We start from the raw sequence: 11054 nt of genomic DNA on the forward strand, positions 1-11054 counted from the left end.
GTTAGAGACTCTTTTTCTTTTGGTCTATTTCTATTAGGTTTTGACCAGTACCCAATACTGGCTGTTTACTGACAAATTTGCAAGGTCAAAGTTCAAGATTACATGGCTGTTGAGGTTTGGTATTTTTCTTGTATTGTAATGCTAAACACTGACTTCAAAGGCTTGATTGCCCACAGGGACCACAAGTACCTAAATGACATACTCAAGGAACTCTGTGTAATCTTGCCCCCAAGTTAATCCCTGATTACTGAATAAAGAAGACTACAGCCAATATCTGGGAAGAAGACAGATACGGGGAGTTCTTGAATTCACAGGCTTGGGGTCTGAAGAGACTATGAGGGACAAGTTGGAGAGAGGAGGAATCTGCCACAGACTATGTAAATTACGAATACATGGCTATGAAGGTTGGCCAATTGGAGTTAAGAGCAGTTTACAGGGAACATAGAAAGTTATAATTCGGGGTTATTAATGGGGAAATGGATTCTATTAACATAGAAGTTAGATCTCTGCCCAGATCTAGTGCTGATGAAGACTTACGAAAATAAAGGTTTTGTGTCTTTTGACTGGGAACTGAATGATCAAAGGAAGGGTAGAAACCCTAATTTGAGATTCAGTACTTAGGACAACAGGTGGCTCATTGGTCTAGCCTCTGATGAGGAGTTTTGGTAGAATGTGCTTTATATTATAGCAGAAGATTTAGTGTGGAAGTAAGCGATCACAAGTCCATTCCTCTTATAATAGCTCTCTCTTGAAGATAACCATGGAGTTCACACAACAATGAACTTAATTTCCTTTTAGGTCAGTTTCATCACAAGAACAGTTATGGGAAATCTAAACTATGACACCATGGATGCCTTTGTAAGGGTGGTTTGATTTTCAGAACTTTTCCAAAGATTTTTTCTTTTGCATTGGATATAATTCAAGTTAATATAGACTAAATTGAATTCTAGCCATAAAAAACTAAAATTAATAAAATTGTGATACAGTGATAGTACATCTTCATTAATATATTAAAATATTAGATAGTGGTGAAATCAATAATTCCACAGTGTAACAGTGGAGACATTTTTGAGTTATGATAGCAACCATAGTAAGAAGAACTGATTTTTCATTGTGGACCAAGCCATATCTTTTATTCAATTGTTTGTAACTGGTAGACTTTGTTGGGTCAGAAATTAAAGCCTCTGGACAAGAGACAGTGATGAAAATTTTCAGTTCTATGGATTCTTTAAGCCTTCTGGATTAATTTGCCTCTCTAGCAGTTCTTTGTCTCCCAGAAGGCAGTTTCGAGAGCTCTTTCCTTAACTGGCTTGCTGCCTGCCATTCTGTTATTTCTCCAAGCTTGCTGAGATTCTTAGTAAGTTCTGTTAGTGTTGGAAATAAATCACACACACACACACACACACACACACACACACACACACACACACTCCTATATCTTTGTGTTCTAGTCCTTTCAATCACTGAACTGATTTAAACTTGAATGATAAGATGCTTATTTAGGGTTTGGTAACGTTATTGCAGGCTAATTTCTATTTATTTATGAACATTATAAACATTTTGAGGATTGAAAACACACTCTTCCTCTTTTAGTACTCAGGTCCAGCAGTCAAACACATGTGTTATTGGCTTTGGGTACAGGTTAGTAAAACCCAAGATTCTCTTTGTCCACCTCCTTTATCTGATCTTGCTCTCCTTTCCCTCACACTACTTACCCACATCATGACCATATTGAAGATAATAACTGAATGCTGAGCTAATTACTTTGGAATCTAAGCCAAGCAAAGCCCTCAAATGCAAAGAAGCACTCACGACTGTCAATGAGATGGGAGCGTAGACTATAAAGAGAGCACTACTTTCCTTATGGTTTTAGATAAAATGCCTGATAATTCATACATTTTACAATATGAATAGGAATAAATGTTTTGAAACCCATTGTAGTGGTTTGAATTCGAAACGTACCCCGTTGGCTCTGGTATTTGGAAACTTGAATCCATTTAGTTGGGGGAGGAGTCTTGGTGGAAGAGACACTTCACTGGATGGGGTAGAGGCTTACGAATTTATAGCTCCACCCCACTCTGCTTCATGTTAGAAGTTGAAATTGTGATCTTTTAGCCTCTTACTCTGTCACCATACTCTTCCTGCCACGATGAACTTCTATCTCCCTGGATCCTAGAGCCCGAACCAAAATAAACTGCTCCACAACTGGTCTTGGTCATGATTATTTTATTAAAAAAGCAGCAAAATAACAAATAAAGAATAGCTTGAGCATACAAAACTGAGGTAGTAGGACCAGCTTTGCGAACAATCCCACAATCCCTTTTCAAGAGTCTCATAATGTGTGGAAGATATTCAGATGGTTTCCTAGTGTGCACAGTGCTTCACAATTACAGCCTCACCTTAGTGGCCACTTGTCACAATTGATGAGCCTGGCAGTGCTAATAGGCTTACTTTGAGTATGAAAACTGAGACCCACAGAGCAGTTTCAGTAACTTCATTAAATTCTGTCAGCGGCAAGGACAGAATGCAATGTCCTAACTGTGATGATGAAACAATGAGGACTCAGAGGAAAGGTCAGGAGATGGTACTGCAGGTAAGAAGGACAGAGATACCACTGTCACCCCTACTGGTATTATTGATAGACCCTCTCCAGCTGTTCCTCCAACTGTATTAGATACAAAATGTCACACTGTCCTATTTTTCAAAGGAATGACCAACTCAGAACATTTATTTTCTCACACTGTAAATAAAGCTCAGAAGTACTGATTTAAGCATGCTTATATCTAATGCTGTTTCCTTAAACCATTTCCTCCAAGAGTTCCTAAGCAATTTTGTCCAGAGCAAGGCTGTGTATATCACAGGCCTGTTTGTTCCTTATTTTTCCTAACAAATGGTAGTTGACCCAAGATGACAGATTTAGACTCATTGCCTTTATGCCTTCAGTGCTCATTAAAGTGTCTGTCCAAAATCATGTGCTTCACAGTCATTAATGGAGAGGCCAAAAGGAAGATTTACCTCTTGAACGAGATGAAGAACCCTTTTCATTCTTCCACTCAGGTCCATACCAAGAAGGACTGATACATACACACTCCATATTTCCTTCAACATTATCCCTTTTAATCAGCTGTTAGCTGTCCAATAAAAGCACTACTCAAACATTCAGGGTAATGTCTTCAGAAACTGACAGGGAAAAGGGATATGAGGTTTTCCCTATAATGAATCTTACCTGCACTCCTCCCCACTACTGTCAGCCCTGCCCAAGGTAGAGGATCCACAATCTGCCTGCAGTAAAACTGGAAAGGTGAAAATCCATTTCAGCAATGGGCTCTGTGCAAAGTGGCTGCTACACTGTGGATTATACCGTTCCCTGACCTTTATGGGATGGAACATCCTTCACAGCTGTCATTACCTCAGTGCACTGGCCCATAAATATCATTAAGGGAGGCATCTTGACTGGGGATACATGCCAAGATTGGGGGAGGGGGACAGGGCTGAGGAAACCTGTCCAGTGGTTCAGGAAGTGAAGCTACAGCTAGATGCTGCTAAGGAGACTCAGGACTGAAGCCAGGGAGTAGGGTACCCATGATCCTCCCTCTGTTGTCCTGCAGCCATCTGTTCTTCTGTCTATCTCTCCATTAACTGTCTGTAAAGTTGGGAAAAGGCGAGAACTTCTGTTATTCCCTCATCCCTTGCTACCATGGAACATGCTTGAATTTCCAGGAACTTTTGCTTTCCTGGAACCTGTTTTGCAATGAAGAGAATCAAAAGTGTTCAGATAGAAATGGACAAAAGGCCAACTCATATGTCTTATCTAATGGAATTGTTTGTTATTGTGAGTGTAACAGGTTCGAAAGAACAAGTCAGCAAGCAAGAGACCCAGACAGAAGGACTGAAGCGCCTGTCTAGAGCTAAAGAGCTGTAAATTAGGGAAGACAATGATGAATCGAGTAGAATCAGAAGATAGGAAATAGCCCATTCCAGAACAGGGACAGAAAAGACTAAGGGAGACTTTCTTACTTAAACTTCCCTTATTATTTCTGCCTTAAATAGCTGGATTACTGCCTCATAATTGAGAAAAGACAAGTTTTGTTCAATCTGTCACTTCAAATATCTATTCTATCTCTCATCTCTTAGCATCATCACAGATAACGTGGTGACAAACCAAATATCTGAATGCCCCACAGCCTAGGCACATTGCTTCTTAAAATATATAGCATCACAAGAAGAGACCATGAAGCACAGAGTGGCAGGGTATAAGGTCATAGACCACTGAAGGTCATTGTTTCCTAAGAGAAGCAGCTTGAGCCAACTCTATGTGAAGCCTTGTGAAATACGTACCATTGTTTGCTTTTATTTTTGAAAGCCCTAAGGCTGACAAACTTATTCCTTCTGTCTGTGTATCATAGGAAGGAAAATGTATACTCATCCTCCCTCTTTGTCCTTTCTTTTGTACTAAGAATTTCCACTGAACTTATAGTAAGCGTTATGTTTGAAAACCAGACTGTGCAGAGGCTTCATTTATGTTTACTATCACAGATTTACTTAAATGACATACCAAGCAAAGGGGTTTAGGAGTGTACTAAACCTGATGCTCTTCCTATTTGCTTTCACAGTGTCCTGGGCATGCAGAGCTTCAGGCGTTTGAGACATTGTTCTGTAGTTGTTCAGGAAGGAAAGTTGCTCTGTTCGCTAATTGTTAACAGTATGGCCGATCTGCTCAAGGGTGTGCAGGTGGCTGATGGGCTGGAATTTCACCTCTGCTCTCCCACTTCTTCAGCAGCAGTAGAGTTCTTCTGCCTCTTGCCTCAGCCTCACCACGTTAACACATGTCATACAGGCGAGGAAGGTGCCCTGAGCACAAGCTTACACAGTTAGTCTCTGTATTTGTTTCAGCCATGTGGCCTTGTTCCCTATATACATATGGGCAGACCCCAGGTTGTGATGGGTTCACCTATGCCCTTTTCACATGACAATACTATGCATGGAGTGTGCATTCAAAAAAACTACTTTGAATTTTGAAAACTTGGTCCTTTCCTCGACTGGTCAGAGACAGCATGTTTCTCTCTCACTGTGCCGGGTGGTCCTGCTGAGTTGAAACTATGGTCCAGTTCCCGAAAAGATCCTCTGCAGTCTATTGAGGTGTTAACTTAAGATATTCAGTGAGTTGGGCACACTGAATACAATCAACATAATGTTTTCAGTGAACAGTGGGATTATTCGAAAATAAACATGCCAACACATTGTAAGTCAGGGAGCCTCAATATTTCATTTTACTCCTTGACTCAACCAATAAGTCTCACTAGATATGGTGTATATGTCAGGGGCAGAAGAGAACACATCGGCTGGGCAGAAAAAATGACCAATTATAATAACAGAAGGAAGTCTGGTGAAAGAATATAGATTTTGAAAACAGAAAACCAAATGCTGTGTCAGTGTAATGACTGGCATTGGAAAAGTGGCCTGGCCTGGCCGAGATTTAATTTACTTCTATCTTAAGTGAGTTTAATGTTAAACTTACACCATGATGAGAGATTAATAATACTGCCAGCGCAGTTGCAGCATAATTATTTCAGAGATGAAAAACAGTTTGGGGATTGCTGCTGTTATTTCCAGTATTATATTTCCAGTAGTATTATATTCAGCAGGCTCATTCTCTTACCTTGCAGGAAAATAATTTGAAAAGTTTTCTCATAAACTAGTTAGCCAATTTGAAATATTTTATGTCACAAGGTGAAAATGTACCACTGCTTTGTTATCCCTTCAATGTGAGATTCAAACATCCTTGCTTGAGCCTTTCTTCTTGTTTAATGTCTTGTTTTGTGAGCTATATCATGGGTATCCTGTACTTTATGGCCAATACTCACTTATCAGTGAGTACGTGCCATGCATATCCTTTTGAGTCTGTGTTACCTCACTCAGGATGTTATTTTCTAGTTCTTTGAATTTGCCCAGAAAATGTATTACGTCCTTGTTTTTAATAGCTGAAAAGTATTCCATTGTGTAAATGAAGCACATTTGCTGTGTCCATTCTTTGGTTGAGGGACATCAGGTTTGTCAGGGAGAGGATAAAGTGTGTGGAGAGATAGAAGAGAGGACCAGAGGGCCAGGAGAGTGAATGGAAATCTGTAGCTGCAGGGGCATGGAGGATTTGGGTTAATCTCCAGGAAGTCCCAGAGGCCTGGGACAGGGAAGGCACCCAGGAGTCATTATGGGTAACCTTAGCCAAGATGCCTAACACTGGGGATAAAAACCTGAGGTGGTTGCCTCCTATAGCCAGGCAGTGGAGGGATAACAACACCAACCTGCTTACAAAATTTCAACCCCAAATTTGTCCTGTCTAAAAGAAATGCAGGGACAAAGAAGGGACAGAGATTGAGGAAATGGCCAATTAATAACTTCCCCCAACTTGAGACCTATCCCATGGGCAAGCACCAATCCCTGACACTATTACGATCGTCAGTTATGCCTGCAGATACAAGCCCAGCATAACTGTCCTCTGAGAGGCTTCACCCAGCATCTGGCTGAAACACATGTAGATACCCACAGTGAATCATTGGACGAAGGTTGAAAACATACTAAAGAGTTGGAGGAATGACTGAAGGCCTTGAATGGGATTGGAACTCCACAGGAAGACCAACAGAGTTAATGAACCAGGACTCCAGGGAGCTCTCAGAGACTGATCACCAAACAAAGGCAAAACCAAGTTCCCTGGTGCATATGTGGCGGACACACACCTCAGTCTCCATCTTGGTACCACAGGAACTAGGCTGAGGACTTTGCCTAAATCTGTAGCCTGACTGTGGACTCCATTCTCCCACAGGGCTGCCTTGTCTGGCTTCATTGGGAAAGGATGCTCCTAATCCTGTAGAGACTTAAGAATCCCAGAAGATCCCAGTAGATCTGAGTATCCCAGAATTGTGGGATCCTCAGAGTTTCCCTTCCCTCTCAGAAGAGAAGAAGGAATAGAGGAGGGATGCTGAAGGGGAGAGGGTTCAGAGTTTGGGATGTCAATTAATTAAGTAATTAAACATTTTTAAAAGGAAAGAAAATGTTCCACTGTGCCCTCTGTTATAGGTGCTGAGAACATGTAAACATTCTATATTTTCTACAAAGTACCTGTACTCTGTACTTGGCATATGGTAGTTCACAGATAAATGGGATGACAACATGACTCATTGTGTTTCTTGATGACATTTTTTTCTGAATGTATGGATAGAAAACATGACCAGTAAGTATAACAATAATTTTTGTAGCCTTAAATATACTAACTATTAAAAAAGTTATTAAGTATTAAAATAGTCAATAAAAATTTGTTGGCATGGAGGGGTCACATTAAATGCTTTTGATACTGTAGGATGGATGCCATCATTTGTAGTCCATATAATAATCAGGGAGTGACTGGAAGTGAGAGTCACAGGTTAGAGGAGAGAAGAGTACAGGATTGGTATACTTATCAGCTAAGGAGCTGGCTCTGTGGGTACAATGTTAGCTGTGAAAGTATCAATTCCTCAGTTCGAGTCCCTAGAAAATATATACAAATCCAGACGTGGCAGCACACATCTGTAAACATAGCATTGTGTTACAGAGACAGGTCGATTTGTAGAGCTTGCTGGGCATCCAATCATGCTAGGCAACAGTCAAGCTTCAGGTTCAATGCCTGACCAAAAATACAAGTGATTTCAATATCTGGTCTCCACACATGCATTTGTGGATACAAATAAACACCACACACACACACACACACACACACACACACACCATGTACACACACATATACACACCACACACAGACACACACCACAAACACACACAAATGCACATATGCAAATATGCATGTGCATACCCATGTACATAAACATCACTACTATACATTAATACCTTTTGCTCATACCTTTGATTATAATGATTCTTACTGTAAAATAGAAACACATTGATGAGAATTGAAATCATGGCAGCCGTTGGAAAGGTCTTTGTCATAAGGCTTTCTTTTCCTGAAATATTCTCAAGATACATCAAATTACCATGTTGGGTAACCGTGCCAAGGGTGTTCTTACTTATTTATATACTCCCTAGAAGCACACATGTAATTCTCTTCACTTGAGTTTGCTTGGTGGTATGATGGAAATATTGTGCTTTTAATTTATTTTCTATTTCCTCCCATGGAGGATGATGTGGCTCCAAAGCCGAAGAATGTGAATAACTGTAAATGGCTTTGAGACCCTTCTGTCATCACATCTCCAAGAGTCATTATTGCCACACAGAACAACAAAGAAGCAATCAGAGAACAAAACGCATCCTGTGGACGCCTCACAAGACTGTGAAACCATCCGCCTGGAGACCCCTCTTTTGTACTCATGTATTGTGATCCAGCTCTTGTGTCTTTAATGCCTACTAAGGCTTTGAAATGTGATGTGAAGTTTTATGTATACATCTCAATAGTTAGAAGTAAAACTCCAAACTGTTTCTTTGTGACTCTGAACATCATGTCTGTAGATTGGTAGAATGAACTTGGGCAAACATAGCTCTTCATTTATAAGTGGCAGGTTACAGGAGGATGATCAAAATATTCTATTAATAATGGAATGTGAATCAAGCAATGCTTGATAGTCATTGGGAAACTGAGGTATACTTTGGGGTCTCCTTAATTTCTCTTTAATCTGTACTCTGGTTGCTGTGTCCCTATTCACTTACATTCTTCAAATTTTCCTATATTTCAGATTCACAGTGAAATCAGAGATTTCTTGTGGCAGCTAGTAAAAAAAATCGTAGCAAAGCCAGACTTGGCTGTAATTTATGGAAAAACCAAGCCCAGAAGTAAACTAAGATTAAGTTAATAAAGAGACACATTCCCAGGAGAATGATATAAACATAGCAGTCATGCACTCACAACTGTATGGGTTTGGGATAGGGTCCACAAAAACCTGGATGAGTAAGCATCAAGTCATAGATGGCGAATGTTCTCATGAGCTTCTGCACTGCTAGGAAGAGGAACTGGAAATTGTGGAATGAGAGGAAGTTGGTGCTTTCAATATGTAGCAAGTGGTTAGTCACTTGTGCTCTAGTGGGTAACTTCTCATGCATGCCCATATGAGTGGCTGTAGTAAAAACCAGTGGGTCACAAACAAAGGCAAAAGACATAAAAGAGGAATGAGGACCTGGTGGGAGGAAATCTATATTCCAGAGGCTAGTCCAACACCTTCGTGTCTATGAGAAGCACAGACTGTATTCAGATTGTACTCAGAGATTGTTGATATCTTTGTTAGACATGCTATTTTGGAAAGAAAATGAGGTTTTATGCATTAGAGGTTTTGAAGTAAATGCATATGATTAATATTCATTCTATGGATTTGCAAAAAGTAAGTAATATTATTTTAAAGGATCCATGATAAAACAATATAAAACTACTGAAAGCAATGTAATTATTGTATTCTGTACTTATGGTGTTCTGTAACATGAAAACTATTTATTGAAGAGGGGCTGCATTGAAATTTGGTGGGGTTGGTGGAGGATAAATTTAATGGTAGTCCGTAAGGCTACAAAATAATGATAAAATGGAGGGAGACAGTGTGGAAAATAGTAAAGAATGAATAGGATCTGGCCCACAGTCTTGTTTTTGTTTTGTTTTGTTTTTCCTTCGAGTTTATGATTTAGTAGATAGAATTCTGCAAAACATTTTTGGGATATGATAGATGGGAATAGTGAAGAGCTATAAAGAGATAATCTATTCTGTGATTTCGTTTACAGGTACATAGCTAACGATTATGTTATACTGACCTTATAATTCCATTTCTAACAAAGAGGTAATCTCTGTTTTCGAATTATGTTTACTATCAATAGTCATTGTTGTATCTGAGTGATGTATAATTTCATTGTTTCTGTTTTGTTTTGGGGCTTGAGAATATTTTCACTAGATTTTAATATCTTTAAAATATTGGCATTGTACATTTTTCTTTACTCAGCTTTTATAAGGCATTTTCAGTTAATGGCATTAAGAGGGTGGTAACAGTAACTTCATAGCATACTGAAAAGCCCTGAGCACAAAATGATATCCTTTGACTGTTTGAGATAATACTGCAGTGTGTAGGCATTCGCTTGCCAGCTTTGCAGTTAGCTGCACTGTTCTTACTTGCACACATGTAGATGACAATTTTTCTAGGCTGAGCAATAAAATTCACTTAAAATTCTGTAAAGTATCATAGCAAACATGTTTGCCAAAGGAACTATAATAAACTAGAGAAGGCTTAATTTCTCTAGTCTTTCTACGAAAGTCAACATTGTTCTGCATGGTGCTGTGGATTTTGTTTTTATTGTGGTACAAAAATGATATTATATTTTCTGCTAAGATTGAATTGCTTTTGATTTCCCATTGAATGTAGTCTTGGAAAATGACGGCTGGGATGCCTGCTTTCTTGACAGCATCAGAGGGCAGCAATGTGTTTTCAGAAGGTACTAGGCACAAAGTGATCTTTCCAAGAGGCACCTTGTGCGTTGAGGATTCTGCAGTAACTACAGCAGTTGTGAGGTATTGGCAGTTAGAAATCTGTGAGCCTCTGGAATAGCAGAGCAGGTACAGCAGCTTTTTCTAGTAACAGCAGGAAATTTGTATCCTGATACGATGGCAGCAGCTTTCTTCAGTTTTTGATAGTGTGACATAAAGTTATTCTCCCCTGTTGTGAAAATAAAATGTCTTCTAGAACTTTCAACAAGTTTGTGTCTGACATTCTGTATTGCACTGGCCTTATTTATTTTATTTAAATATATATTATATATTACATCTGGATCAGAGTTCCCCCTCCTTCTCTTCTCAGTTCTTCCCCTTCTACTGCTTCACCATCCACACCTCAGTTTCTCTTTGTTTCTCTTCAGAAAAGAGGAGAACTCCCCTGGTCACCAATCATCCCTGGAATATCAAGTTGCAGTAAGACCAGGTACATCCTTTCCTATTGAGGCTAGGCAAGGTTACCTAATAGGAGCAAAGGGTTCCAAAGCAGGCAACACAGTCAGTAACAGTTCTTGTTCCTAGTTTTAGCAGTCCCACATGAAGATCAAACTAC

Source organism: Rattus norvegicus, chromosome 14 (assembly GCF_036323735.1).
Source record: "Rattus norvegicus strain BN/NHsdMcwi chromosome 14, GRCr8, whole genome shotgun sequence".
Lineage (NCBI taxonomy): Eukaryota > Metazoa > Chordata > Mammalia > Rodentia > Muridae > Rattus > Rattus norvegicus.